A 16,272-nucleotide genomic window follows, 5' to 3' on the forward strand; every position below is an offset into this window, starting at 1 on the left:
GTAGAGTTTATGTGCGCCTAGCGTGCGACTCAATCGTTACATATTTTCACCATATAATGTATTTCGTAGATTATGGTCCCTTTGATAGAATCTGAAAGTTTAGTTAATGTAGCATGTTCATAGACAAAGAGAACCCTCTTTGTTTAATACGAAGGGTCAGACAAGGGTTATACAGTGGTGTTTAGTATCCATCGGAAGAGTATTTAATTAGCAATATTCCGGTGTTGGTTTGAAGCGGATAACTCGCTCGTGCGAATAGTTATGGACATAAGAAGTTTATGGACATTTACTATTATTTGCACTTTATTATCCATGCGGCGGGAAACCTAGTTTCCCACCCACCTGAGCAGTTGGAAATAGTCACAGCCCACCTGTATGAATCAACCTATGACCTTTTGTTATAATGCGAAGAGGAATTCCTGTGTCCAATGAACAATAAGAATATAGGACCATTGTACTGTATTATGTGTAGGGTATAAAAGGACAAGCCGACCTGATCCAGCTCTCTATTCTCTTCAACGGTTCTCATTGCTGATAATCGGGAGCTGGATATCCAGAGGCGCATGCGATTGTTTCCCTTTGTGCGTAAGTTTTCTCCGCAATCATATTGTCTTTCTTGTTATTGTGAGCCATATATCTCTCTCTCTCTCTTCTCCTCTTTCTCTCTCTTTCTCTTAAGTGTTATTGTACTGCTATTGTATTTCATGTGTAGTTATCTGGTTAGGTAGTCTATGTTATATTGGTAGTGTATGACTTGTATTGTTTTATTCTTTTTGAACATTCATTCATTTCCTTAAAAGGCGTTAGACCCTTAGACCGGTATTGTGTGTGTGTTCATTATATTGCAGTGGGTAATAGGAGCGTCTCTATCGCTCAAACAGCTTTAGTGTAAACCATCTTATACTGTGTTGCATTTTCACCTTATCACTGCACAAGGGTTTACAGTATAAGTACATTGTTTATGGTATAGTTATAAAGGTTTAACATTGTGAGCGTCTGCGCCGCTGGTGATCTCTTCGTGGTCCCGAGCGTCCGCTACGCTAATAGCGTATCATTACGTTAGTAGGCAGCCAATAGCGTGCCTGCCTGTGATCTCTTGGCCGTAAGCGAACGTGACGCTCGAGCGTCTCGACTACGGCTAAGCGATTGTTACGCAACGTGCGTACCCTTACGGTATACCATACGCCAATAGCGTACTGTGTTCTTCCACCTTTTAGAGGGTTTTAAGTAAGATAAATATTCGGCTTTATCAATACAATCAGGAGAACGTAAAGCAAATCAATCTGCAACTAGGAGTGTATTTCCCTACTGTTGTCAAATGGAATAAAATTTTCTCCAGAAGACAAAAGGAAGGTGAAATGGCATCCGAGTATTTCCATAGAGCACTGCAGGAAATGGCTAGATACACAGGGATCGAGGACATTAAAGATAATGCACATCACAGGGAGGTAGCTGTTACTGTATTAATGGACGGGTTAAAGGAGGCATTAAGAACAAGGGTACAAACCTCTGCATTGAGAGAGTCCGCTGTCGAGCATGATAGGAACATCAGTAAGCACAGGGAGTTACTGGGGGATAAGCTGATGACGGTAAGTATACAAGCTCTTACAGCAAAACCCCATCAGCCAAAATCTCAGACCCCTGCTGTTTGGAAAAGACCTAGAATATGTTACATTTGTAAAAAGGAAGGACATTTTGCCCAGGATTGTAGGAGCAGTGGGACACATAACGTATACCGACCCCCTACACCAGTATACGAACCACACTACAATTCACATAATTGGGATCAGGGACCACCTAGGAGAAATTACGAGCCACATGCTGGGGAAACAAGGAGGTACCCAACAAGGAGAGATTGGCAGACCTCCGAAAATTCTCAGCTACCCCCCTCACATATTGTAGCTGCCAATGTGTGGCGGGAGGGTCCCAATATACAATAGGGGTTGGGCCCCACCTGTAGTCTGCAGCCAGTGAAATTGATTGCTAGCCTTGGTAGTGAACCTGAGGTCACGGTTTATGTAGCTGGTGTACCATTACCATTTCTTGTAGATACAGGGGCGGCCAGGTCAGTGTTGAATTCCACATCAGGTATAAAGACCACGGGAAAAATGATTTCGGCAATGGGAGTAACAGGAACAGTGCAACAATACCCTTTGAGTAGACCTGCAGCGATTAAGATAGGGCCCTTGCAAACCAAATATTCTTTTCTGCTGGCTGCATCGGCTCCGACTAATCTACTCGGCAGAGATTTATTGTGTAAAATGCGGTGTGTCATATATTGTACTCCTGAGGGTGTCTTCTTGGATATACCTGAGAACCACACTCAAGAAGTGCAAGATATATTAGACACTCTAGAAAGGCTAATGTCGCATTCCACTGTTATAGACGAGTGTCCATCAAAGGTACAGGAAATGATCTCACAAATACCGGGTTCCCTTTAGACCAAAGATGGACAAGACACTGGATTGATGGTGAATGTAGCTCCAGTAGTAGTACAAGTAAATGATGGTTGGATAGCTCCAAAAATCTCTCAGTATCCTCTGAAGCCAGAGGTAGAATTAGGAGTGTACCCCATCATAGAGCGGCTGCTACAGCAGGGCATCCTAGTCAGGACATCCAGCACCGCCAATAGTCCCATCTTCCCTGTGAAAAAGAGTGGGGGGAGGGGTTATAGGCTAGTTCAGGATCTAAGGGGGATAAACAAGATAGTTGAGAGCCAATTCCCCGTAGTGCCCAATCCAGCTGTCATCCTGATGCAAATTCCCTCTACTGCAAAATTCTTCACTGTAATTGACCTCTGCTTTCTTTTCTGTCCCTCTGCACCCTGACAACCAGTACCTTTTTGCCTTTACATACAGCGGAGTACAGTACACCTGGACTTGTCTTCCCCAAGGTTTCATTGACAGCCCAAGTATTTTCTCCCAGGCTTTGCATGACTGTTTACAATCCTTTCAACCTGAGAGTGGATCAGTACTAATACAGTATGTTGATGACTTGTTGTTGTGTTCTGACTCACTCGAATCGTCCTTGAAAGACACGAAACAGCTTCTGTTTCATCTTTCCCAAATGGGACACAAGGTTTCAAAGGATAAGTTGCAGTTGTGCCGGACCAGGGTCAAATATTTGGGACATTGCTTGACTCAAGGACTTAGACACCTCACTGCTGATAGAATACAGGCGATTCGCAGCATGACTCTGCCACAAACTCAGCAACAGATCCGCACTTTCCTTGGAATGTGTGGGTAATGTCGAAACTGGATTCCAGGATTCTCTATACTGGCTTTACCTTTGCAAGAAATGGTCTCTTCGAACAAACCAGAACGGATCTCGCACACAGATGAGTCCGAACTGGCATTTGAGAGACTCAAACAGTGCCTATCACAGGCACCTGCATTAGGTATGCCAGATTATGAGAAGCCCTTTGAATTGTACAGTACAGAAAGTGCGGGGTGCGCGGCAGGGGTTTTAACTCAGAGACATGGTGATGCCAGCAGACCAGTAGCTTACTACAGTGCACAGTTGGACACTGTAGCGCGGTCTCTCCCCACTTGCTTGTGATAGGATACACGTAGACTCTGAACTTGTACGCCAAATAGCCAACAGTGGGAGGTATTTTCGGTATAGGTATACCCATGGAAGCAAGACCATGTGGGTTGGAAAAGTATCGTCAGGGTATTGTGCTCATATCATCCAGCTTGATACTTGTACTGAGCAGATGGGAGAACTAGGGATTGGTTTCTTTACTTGGGAAATTTGTAATATGGTGATGTTATATTTTGTCCCCTATGTTCTCCCAGATGACGCCTATTTCATATGTGGGAGGAAGGCGTACAAGTGGCTTGCCCCGAGCTCAGAGGGATTGTGTTATATTGGGAGAGTACTACCAGAGGTCATGACCATAACCCATGATAAAATGAAAAACGTGCACCGCAGTGCTCAGGCTCCTTATACTCATACTCACTATGAACACATCATCAAGAGACACCTCATAGATAGGGCAGAGCATGCAGCCTCTGATTTGATCCACGAATCCACTGGGATTCAGTTCCTTCTCGCATTAGACATTACCCGTACTGCCAGAGGAACTATAAATTATAAGTATATCCATGCGCTAGCGAACTTGATAGATAATATCACTGAGATGTATGACGACACCTTCAGGTATATGGGAAGGGAGTTACAAGCCTACAAGAAGGAACTGATTCAACACAGCATGGTCCTTAATTATGTCACAGCCGTGACAGGTGGGTACTGTGTTACTCTGGCAACTCAATATGGTGTGAAGTGCTGTACATATATAACAAACAGCACTGATGACCCAACGGAGATCATCGATCAGAAGATGGACGAGATCTTGCAGTTGAAGTGGGAGTTCAGGAGGAAGCACAACCTTACCTTAGCGACTGTGAGTAATGAACTGACCAGCTGGGTCTCATGGTTGAACCCACACAAATGGTTCTCAGGTTTAGGAGAGTGGGCTCAAAATGTCATTGTGAGTGTGGGGAAGTTTCTCCTTTGTATCCTGGGAGTCGTCATAATTATTGGTTCGATATTTAGGTGTGTTCAAATTCTAATGCGGCGAAAGCACGGCACAAATTTGAAGAGTCTAAGGAGCGAGGGCGCTGTTATAGCAGCAGATTTAATTTACGACCCATCCATAGAGACGGTGTTATGATAAGGATTGCAAATGAATTTCATGGCCTGTTTCTTTCACCTGTTTTTCTTTGTCTCCCCCTCTGCCCAGATACATCCAACCAGAAAAGACGTCAGCTCTACCCAAAATGTTTATGTGAATGTATTTTTATATATGTGTCTTATCTTCATCTCTGCAACCTCCAGCTAATGGCACACATAGACGACAGGTGATATCCACATATACTAGCACTCACATATGTTCCCCCTCCATGTATCATCAACAAAATGTGCACCCCATTTGTTGGAACAAGAAGCCGAAAAGAGCTCGGTAGTGTTTGTCGGTCCATTTACAGACCCTTAATACGGGATGAGAAGGATTTAATGTAAACTTCGCAATACCTCGAAGCTTATGTAGAACATATACGGCACGATGATACATGCCCCTCAGATATGGATTCATACATACATGCTTTTACTATCCCACTAGGTCATACATTTCCCACCTACAACTCTCCCCGACCATCCAAGCTTCTGTAGATATTGTATAGATATTTTTCTGTTTATTGATTAGATAGTGGCAGTTATTGGTGACTGCCAAAGGGTGGACTGTCAAAGTCGAAAAAATATCGCAGTACACACATCACGTACAATCTACACACAGATGGCCTCCGTGTGTGTACTTGTTCTGCCGTGCGTGCGCATTTTCGCAATTTGTGTATGGTCGCTCCCGCGGTCCTGTGCATTAGCGTGTGGTATAAGTATTTACGGTAGAGGTTGTGAACGCATGGAAAAGCCATCAAAACACATTACATATTTAATCCAAATAGTGCACAATGTACACATAGTCTCCGTGCACCACACCAGCAAGTTACAACAGTTTAAATGGTATCAGAACAAAGGGATTCACCTTTACAGGATAGGAGGGGACAGAACAAGGTTATAAGGTGGTGTTTAGTATCCAGCTGTAGGGTATTTTAAGGGCAATATTCCGGTGTTGGTTTGCAGAAGATCGCACGTTCCTGCGAATAGTTATGCACAGGAGCAGAATATAAATATAAACTGTATTTACTGTACATTTGGTATGCGGCGGGAACCCAGAGGACACCACCCACAAGTGCATCTGGAACAGACATCGCCCACCTATTCAAACCAACCTATGACCTCTCCTGTACTGTAAATGACCATCCCTGTGTCCAATGGACAAAGAGATTACAGTATCCATTGTGTTAAGTTTTGGAAGATTGTATAAAGGAGCCAGCTGCATGCCTGGTCAGGGACAGACTCTAAAGGTTATCTACCCAGATGACTGAGGACCAGACTAGGAAACGCAGGCGACAAAACCAAAGACGTATGTACCATTGACTGTAGCCATTATTCTATTGTATTGTATTGCTTTGTTATTGTACCCCTTTCAGTAATAATATGTTGTGGTGTCGGAACCCGGCATTTTAAATACAAACTGGTGTCATGTTTTCCTTTCACTGCTAAGGTTATAAGTGCATTACTATCACATGTGTAGCTGTTAAGGGCTCACAGAGTATCTTTGGGTGTGTACACACTGAGTGTACTTGTACAGCCAGCGCGGCTTTTGTATGCAAAGTACGTACACGGTACGGGGCTCTGTACGCTAATGGTGTAATAAGTATGTAGGTTGAGGATTAAGTATAGCGTCCGCAGCGGCTCCATTTAAAGTGTATGAAATGTCTTTTTAAAGTGTTGCTTTTAGTCCTGTACGTAAACCAGCATTTACACCTCCTACTATATACTGCGCACAACTACAATGCAGCATAGATATGGATAGTATACTTGACAACACAGAGGTAGAGCAATGGACTACTGTACCATACTGCTATATATATATATATATATATATATATATATATATATATATACTGGTGGTCAGCAAAATTCTGCACTATCCTCCTACTATATACTGCGCACAACTACAATGCAGCACAGATATGGATAGTATACTTGACGACACAGAGGTAGAGCAATGGACTACTGTACCGTACTGCTATATATATACTGGTGGTCAGCAAAATTCTGCACTGTCCTCCTACTATATACTGCGCACAACTACAATGCAGCACAGATATCGATAGTATACTTGACGACACAGAGGTAGAGCAATGGACTACTGTACCATACTGCTATATATATACTGGTGGTCAGCAAAATTCTGCACTGTCCTCCTACTATATACTGCGCACAACTACAATGCAGCACAGATATGGAGCGTTTTCAGGCAGAGAACGTAGATATTTGCAGCACACTGAGCACAGATATTTGCAGCACACTGAGCACAGATATTTGCAGCACACTGAGCACAGAAACTGAGAGAACGCAGCCACGTCCTCTCGCTATCATCTCCAATGCATGAGTGAAAATGTCGTTGATGCGCGGCTCTTTATATGCAATACGAATCTCGCGAGAATACGACAGCCGGATGATGACGTTCGGGCGCGTTCGTGTTAACCGAGCAAGGCGGGAAGATCCGAGGCTGCCTCAAAACCGTGTAAAATAGGTGAAGTTCGGGTGGGTTCGGATCTCGAGGAACCAAACCCGCTCATCTCTAATTCAGGCGATAAGAACACACATGCACACCCTTCCATACAAGAGGGAAGAGGTTTAGTGATTGTCAAGATCCTCAAATCAGGTGCGTCAGGGTGGGATCCCTGTGTATACCTGTGGACATAGGAGAAATCCCGTTATCAACGGTAAGTTCTTACCATAATGGTATATTTCTCCGGCTGGGTCCACAGGTTATCCACAGGATAACATTGGGATTTCCAAAGCCATTATTAGTGGTGGGGACGCTCCCGAATTCTGCATCATGAGATGCAAAAGTATCCAATGCATAATGTCTAATGAATGTGTTAATGGAAGACCATGTGGCTGCTTTACAAATCTGTTCTGCTGAAACACCATGCTGTGCTGCCCGTGAAGGACCTACCCTACGTGTAGAGTGTGCAGAGACATTAGCCGGAACAGGGAGATCAGCACGAGAATATGCTTCTGAAATTGTAATTCGAAGCCATCTTGCTAGCGTCTGTTTAGTAGCAGGCCATCCTCTTTTGTGAAATCCGTAAAGAATGAAGAGAGAATCTGTCTTTCTGATGGCACTAGTGCGATCCACGTAAATTCTTTTTTTTTGAACAATGGTTTTTATTAAATTTTTAGAGAAACAGAAATTAAACCAAGAAGTACAGTACATTTCACAGAAAATATCAACAAAAGTAATCAAAGTGAATGACCTGCAATAGTTTACAAAATACTTTGACATTTAGAACATAGCGTGCAGGTCGTCCATCGCGTATTCCTAATCTTGGCACCACATCAACAGACAAATAAAATACATAACAGATACAAAACAGAAAAACACAACTAATAATGCAGAAAAAGAAGAAGGATAGAGAAAGATACAAGACACAGACACACAAGGGGTAACATAAAGACAAAGGCAAAGCTCTTCAATAACTGTGTTCCTAGAGACGGCACAACCAGAGAATGGTATAGAGCATTAGACATAGGTGACTGGTACTATCAGTTAGAATCTGAATGTGGGGAGTGCAATTGTGACAGGTCTGTGGAATCTGTGACAAATATAGTATGACCCTGCCGAACCCGAAATTCCCTCCATTTCAGCCAATTCCTCTTCGTTGAGGGAGGTGACATAGAATATACACCTCCCGCTGTTTCAAATAAGAAATGTTTGTGGGTGTTATTGATAATAGTTTGGATAACGGGTATTGACTGCGATTTCCACAGCTGTCCGATAGCTGCCTTAGAGGAAATAAGGATATGACCAGCCACATATCTATCACAGTTCAGTAGGGGACATGATGAATAATGAAACAAGGCAAACATGGGATTCAGTGGCACCTCCACCCCCAACACCTGCCGCATAAGGGAGAACACTCCCATACACAGCGGTCTCAAAAGCGGGCACTCCCAGAAGATATGTAGAATATTGCCCACCTGTCCACAGTTCCTCCAACAGAGTTGGGATATCGAGGGCCAAATGCTATGAAGACGCTGCGGAGTAAAGTACGCCCTGTGACATAATTTGTAATACATTTCAGAGTGCTGGAGACATATAGAAATCTTAAAACACGTTGAAGAGATATTGTCCCACTCCTCTCGAAGGACTATAGAAGGATCCCTTTCCCATTTGAGCTGCGAGGGAGTTTTACCCTTTTTAGTCAGAAGGACAATATATTGATACCATTTGGATATCCCACCCCTATGACCTGGGGAAGACAATCTAGAAGACACAGAAGCAGGGAGGGGAACAAAACTTCCCGACCCTCCAGCACAAGAATGAAGCCAGTGGCGCAGTTGCAAGTACTTAAATAAATCATGTTTTGGTATATGGAATCAGGATTGGAAGCTGGAGAAGGGCACTAAACCTCCTTCCGAACAGAGATCCCTCAAGTTCACAATCCCAGCATCTGTCCAAGCTTCAAGCGCGAGATTGGGTATAGTACCGGCAACAGTTCTAATTGATAGATCGGCCGACGGCAGCAAAATGGTTGGGTCAGACACGTCCACTGAATGCCAAAGCTTCAAGGTGCTTCTAATCATTTCCCCTGGGCCCTGCCATTGTGGAACACTATGGATAGGGAACAAAAAGAGATCTCTAATGTCAATCAGCCCCAAAAAAGACCTTTCTATGAAGACCCAAGGCTTGGTGGTATGCGTGGTGAACCAGTCCCGAGCCTGACTGAGAAGACACGCGGAGTGGTATGCCTCTAAACTAGGGTAAGCAACCCCTCCCACAGTCTTGGGTAAAATCAGGATCTGTCTAGCAATGCGGGGCCTGGACCCCTTCCAAATAAAGTGAGATAAAATTTTATTAGCCCTAATGTTGAGAGGTTTGGGGAAGCTACGAGGGATAGCCCGAAACAGGTAGAGAAGCTTAGGGAGCAGTATCATTTTAGTTGCGGAGATCCGCCCCAGCCAGGAGATTTCATGGAGGAACCACTCCTTAATCAATCTCTCAAATGCATTCAATAAAGGCACGTAGTTACAATCATACAGGTCCCCGTCCAGGGAGAGATGGATACCCAAAGATTTGATTGATCGCGTTTGCCAAGCGTATCTGTACCTGTCTTTGAGCAAAGTCAGAGTGCGTGGTGGGATATGAATCGGTAGGGCTTCCATTTTAGAAGTGTTCAATTTATAGTAGGAAATCCTAGAATATTTATCAAGGATACTATGGAGGGTGGGGAGGGAAGTGTCAGGACGAGTCAAACAGAGCAAGATATCGTCAGCAAACAAGCTAACCTTGTGAGTCAGTCCTCCTATCTCGGGGCCCGTAACTGTCGCCTCAGACCTGATAGTTTCAGCTAGGGGCTCAATAGCCAAAGCAAATATAAGGGGCTATAATAAGCAGGCCTGCCTAGTGCCATTCGATATAGTGAATCTTCCTGACAGACACCCATTTACAAACACCTTTGCAGAGGGAGTGGAGTATAGAGCAAAAATCGAGTCTAGGAACGTCCCAATAAATCCGAATTTACCAAGAACAGCTCTCAGATATCCCCAATGAAGTCTGTCGAACGCCTTTTCGGCATCCAACGAAAGAATTAAAAGGGGGGTTTTATGTGGATTGCAGTGCTCCATGACGTCAAATACTCTCCGAGTATTGTCCGGGGCCTGCCTGCCCGGAACAAAACCCACCTGATCAGCAGCTATTAGAGACGGTAGAAGCGGGGAGAGACGATTAGCTATAAGCTTCACAAAAAGCTTAACGTCAGCGTTAAATAAAGCTATAGGTCGGTAATTTTGAACAGATGTAGGAGGCTTACCAGGTTTAGGGATAGCAACAATTTGTGCTTCAAGCATTTCCCCTGGAAGCCACCCCACATCTGACGCCTCGTTAAAAACTGACAGCAGCACTGGTGCCAATTCAGCCTTATAAGTTTTATAAAAATGGGACGGAATGCCATCAGGCTCAGGGGCATTAACTCTCGGGAGATTATCGATAGCAGCTTCTAATTCCTTCATAGTCCAAGGGGAGCTAAGGGACAGGCAGGTCACGGAGTCCAATGTCGGGAGCGAGATTTCGTTCAGAAAAGACTGTATTTCAGCCTCCATGGGTTGGGGAGTAGCCGAGTCAGACTGCAAATTATAAAGTTGGGAATAATATTCTGCAAAGGTGTTTGCAATATCATAAGGGTCAGACACCCTAGATCCCGTGGTGGAACAAACATAATGGATTCTAGCCCTAGCTCACCTATTCCGTAACTTTCGGGCCAAAAGACGACCCGCCTTATTACCAAACACACAAAATCTCTGGTTCAGTCGTGCAATGTTGCGGTACACTTCCCGACGCGAGAATATATTTACTTTCTCCCTGGCGGCTAGCAAAAGTTTGAAAAGAGACCTATTTTGGGGATCGGCTTTATGCGCCAACTCCAGCCTGGCCACTTCTCCTTCAGCCAACACACATTCCTGTTGTTGAGAACATTTTAGTCGCGAAGCTGTTTGAATGGCCGAACCTCATACTACAGCCTTAAAGGAGCACCAGTTATTAAAGATAGAGGTATCCTCGGGTTTATTAGTGTCAAGATATAACTGTATGGAACTTCGTATGGCGAGATAGGCCTCAGGGTGGCTAAGTAAGAAATTCTCCAACCTTCCTGGTGGAACTTTTTAGGCCTCCGAGTCCCATACTACCAACAAAGGCGAATGGTCGGACCAGGACATCGGTAGTATTTTTATGTCCCTAATGGACGATAACGTATCTTTAGTAGTCAAAACGAGATCAATTCTGGAATACGAGGAGTGAACATGCGAATAGAATGAATAATAGTCCCTAACTGTGGGATATTTAGTCCTCCACGCATCATAAAGGTCATATTCACCCAGCAAGTGGCGAAAGCCTGCATTACTCTCAGGAGTGGTTCGATTCCTAGGCAAGGCACATCTAGTAGGATGAGATGTATCCATGATAGAATCAACGACCATATTAAAATCCCCCAATATCAAAATGGTCCCCCTAGCATGTTTCTGGATCAGAGAGCATAATTTAGTGCAGAATACCATTTGACCAGAATTAGGTGCATAGCAGGAGACTAGGGTGCTCCTAGCATTGTCGAGAAGCCCTAAGGTACCGACCTTCAGGGTCCATAATTTGGGAGTCTAGTGTGAAGGAGCAGTGCGAGGAAATTAATATCGCAATACCCGCCTTTTTTGTGGGACCATTCGCCATGTGACAGGTAGGGAAACGATTATCATGGAATCTAGGGGGGTCTAGTTTCCTAAAATGAGTTTCCTGAATCGCGGCCACATCCGCCTTCATTTTATAGAAGGAGGTCAAAGCTAACTTACGCTTCTGCAGGGAATTCAATCCCTTAACACTGAGTGACACTAACTTGACCATAACTGATTAATCGGGAAGCAAACCAACCGCTCAGTCCAACAGGTGCATACCTGGCAATTTCCGTATCCTGAACACTTAGACAGAGTAGATCAGCAATCAAGGGCAAGAGAAGACACAGAAGGGGAACAACCAGGGGGAGAAGGAAAGAGAAGACATAGAGAAAAGGAAAGAAACTGACCCCGTAAAGATACAGAGTCAAAGTAAGGCGCCAAGACATCCAGCGCCTCACACTACTAAGTAGGGAGGTTAGTGGCCAAACTCCCCGCAGTCAAGCAACCGAGAAATGCAAAGCTAAGTAATTATAAATTCACATTATCACACGGCATAGATAACAAATAACGGCAGGGCAACATCGACATGATATTTTGAGCAAAACACTAGGCTTATAAACAAACAAATTATCCTAGTGGCTGTAGCAGAGAAAACAGACTGAAACCTATTGTTCATCCTCATCTCCGAAAACAGAACTCTAAACATCACATAGACAGTCATAACTGTAGAAAGAGGAAGACTATAGCGGAGAGTCAATGCCTATGAGCAGCAAAGGCAAGATCTGTAGCAATTTTGCAGCAAAACATCACAAAACAGTAGTACCAGCTCAACAGCAGCTGGTGCTGGCAAATGAACATAACAAAGGCAAGGCCCTATTTCTCAACCGTCGACTAGTCCTGCTGAAGTAGGCGGTCCGGAGAGCCAGTCCCGCGATCATCCACCAAATTCCACTTGTGCAAGAGTCTCATACCGTCCTCTACTGAGGATACAGCAATAGTGGAACCTTCCCTAGAGATCAGCAGACGAGTGAGGAAACCCCATCTATAGACGATGCCAGCTTTCCTAAGAGCAACGGTAACAGGTTGAAAGGAACGTCTCTTGGTGAGAGTGTACTGAGACAAGTCTCCAAAAAGTTGAAGCGGGCCTAAGGCCTCAGACATGTCAGACGAAGGTCTTGCCGCTTTGAGTAGTGACTCTGTAATATGGAAGAAGTGAACACTCATGAGGACATCCCTTGTCGACCCCTCCGGAGCATTGCGAGCCTTCGAGACCCGATGGATTCAGTCCAGGATCAGATCTGAAGAGGTGGCTGAGGGCAGGAGCTTCTTGAAGACTTCCAGAGTATAGTCATGCAAGCTACTATTGGAAACTGATTCCGGGACCCCCCCCCCCCCCCCCCCCCTGGGAGCTTAAGGTTGTTTCTGCACGAACGGTCTTCCAAATCCACCACTTTATCTCGCAGAGCGGCCACTTCCCCCTCGAGGGTATCATGAGAGTCAAGAAGGGAGTTATGCGAGCCCACCACCTCACCCATCTTTATTTCCAGTTGACCGGTTCTTTCACCCAAGTCATCGATAGAGCTTTGGCAGGACTGCAACATTGTCTTAAACTCGGACGCCACCTCGTCCTTAAATTGTTGCAACAAAAGCTTCATGTTGCCCACTGTTAAGGCCTCACCATCCTCCAGACGTGGCGAGGGAGGGGACTCTTGAGTTGGAGCAGCAGTCGCCATAGGAGAGGGCCGCACAGGTGAGGGGCTCGATCCGGTAATATGGGGCCCAGGCACCTGAGGTTTGTTGCGATAGGGAGAAGGCTTGAAAAAGGCAACCTGAGAGATCGGTTTGGAGGCTTTATGCTTCTTAGGAGGCATGACGCAGCACCTTCCAGAGAAACTATCAACACCTGTAGAACGGGGGGAGCTCAGCGGGGGCCTCAATCCGGCATTGAAGCAAACATGCCGCGTGTGAAAGAGTGTCGGCTAGAGTGACTGCAGGGAGGCACGTGGGGGGCACATATTAGAGGAGGTCACATCCCACTGCTGTAGCGGCAGGCACGATAGCTGGGGAGGATTGATACACGTACCAGCACACTCGGCCCCGGTACAGGGAGACCAACCTGCACTCTTAGTATAATAACTCAATCCCACAGCAATATACACCGGAAATTATAATAACAGTGAGCAGGGGGATATTAATTATAATATGGACGTGCAGGAGCAGCACTTATACATATAGAATTGAGAAAATAGATTTGCACCTAGCGCTGTCACTCACCAAAGTGAATGCAGCTGAACTCTGAGGGATGATCCCAACCCCTCCAATGAAGAATATGCAAACAAAATGAGACAGCGCTACCCACTTTGGTTTTTAACTTTTTTTTATATATATGTATAAAGATAATCAAAAAAATACAAATACAGACATAAAGATACCAGCCAGTATCACACTAATAAAATACTGATTAATGTAGTTGAAATTTAATCATAAAATACAATTATCAACACTGATGAAGCCGCTGAAAACGGACCCTGAGGCGGAGAATCGTGTTTGTGAGGGATAACGACAGGTGTTGTGAACTTGTGAGTTAAGAGAAAGTATTTCACCCCCTGCAATATCGGGTGTGTGGCTCACAACCTCCACTTACCGGCCGGTGAACTGTTTTCATTCGTACCCCAGTGCACAGGGGAATGAGTGTTTTAAAGTTTTGGTGACCCTCTGAATTATATGCTGCTAGCTTGTGCAGCCAGAAAGGATATAATCTATGCTGAGTGCTTTGGCTAAATGTGCTCTAATCCTGGATCAATGCAAAATGTGGGTTAACCTATTTTACTAATTCTGCTTCTATCCTTGGCAATTGGGCTGTTAATCCTTGCAGTCTTACAGGACGTTATTTATTTATTTTCTGCTTCATCCATTTGGGCTGAAAGAACTTTGTGTGGCTACATAACAATACTAACTCTGCCATATAAGGATGATTGAAAGGCTGCTTGGATAAAAGGAATGCATGCTTGCCTACTGGGGCATACTAATCCATTGTGCTAATTCCCGGGACTTTTAATACAGTGCTCTTCATCTTTTTGCATTTTATATTATAAAGTCTGGATATTTCTTGTTATCATACTGTTAGGGCACTTCTATGCATGAATCAATATTAGCACAATATCAATGCTAGTATTAAATGATATGATAACAATACATATAGAATTGGCCACTTTGAATGCCCAGCGGCACATCCCACAACAGGCTGCGTGCAAGGGGGGTAATTCCAAGTTGATCGCATTTTGAGGCAGATATAATGTGCAGAAAGAGTTAGATTTGGGTGGGGTGTGTTCAATCTGCAATCTAAATTGCAGTGTAAAAATAAAGCAGCCAGTATTTACCCTGCACAGAAATAAAATAACCCACCCAAATCTAACTCTTTCTGCACATGCACATTATATCTGCCTCCCCTGTAGTGCACATGGTTTTGCCCAATTGCTATCAAAAATCCTGCTGCGATCAACTTGGAATTACCCCCAAGGATTGGGGCTGCTGAGTGTCAGCTCCTTCACAGCAGCACGCTTCAGGGGAGAGAGGCCGGCGTCTGGGAGCCAAGACTAGGGATCTCCCGCAGCCGCACACCCTGCACTGCACAGGGATGAATAGAGGGAGTGAAGGGGGGCCCTTGCCACCCGGTGACAGCGGGAGACGCACGCCCCTCCCGCCCTGCCCACTGAGCCGCCCGCAGCCGCGGGCCAGCATCTGTACTGTAGTGGTGTGCGAGTGAAGCAGCGGGGGGGGGGGGGGATCACCGGCAGCACGGGGCAGCCGCTGTCTGCAATGCTCGATCTGGACGTCAGCCGCCGGGACCCAGGGGGAGCAGGAGCTGCTGCTGTCACTTCACGCCACACCTGGACGGAGAACACTTCTTCCGAGCCCCACCGCCGAGCGGCCCGCACAGCTTCACTTCCGGTCAGGGGGGGATTATACTGCAGTCCCCTGCTTCAGATGGGGGGGAAGGCCGCAACCTGCAGGTACCCTAAAAAGGGCCCCCCGGCTCCGCAACCCAAACCCCTCAATCCCCAACAGCAGAGGGAGGTATCAGAGAATATTAGGGGGATTCAGGGCTCTGTACTCCAATTTTAAACTAGGTGAAATATCAGATTAATCAGGAGCTCACTAAAATCGCCTCCTCACAGTTCACAGGCTAGGCCACGCCCCCCTCCACGTAAATTCTTAATGCACGGACTACATCCAGCGACGCTTCTCCAGCAGACAGTCCCGATACCTGAAAAGCCGGGACTACAATTTCTTTGTTCAGGTGAAACTTTGAGACCACCATCGGAAGATAACCAGATTTAGTTCTGAGAACTGCTTTATCTGGATAAAAGATCAGAAAAGGAGACTTACACGATAGTGCCCCTAAATCTGACACTCTTCTAGCTGACGACATTGCCAGTAGAAAAAGAACTTTAGCCGTTAACCATTTATGATCTG

This window comes from Pseudophryne corroboree, chromosome 8, assembly GCF_028390025.1.
Source record: "Pseudophryne corroboree isolate aPseCor3 chromosome 8, aPseCor3.hap2, whole genome shotgun sequence".
Classification (NCBI taxonomy): domain Eukaryota; kingdom Metazoa; phylum Chordata; class Amphibia; order Anura; family Myobatrachidae; genus Pseudophryne; species Pseudophryne corroboree.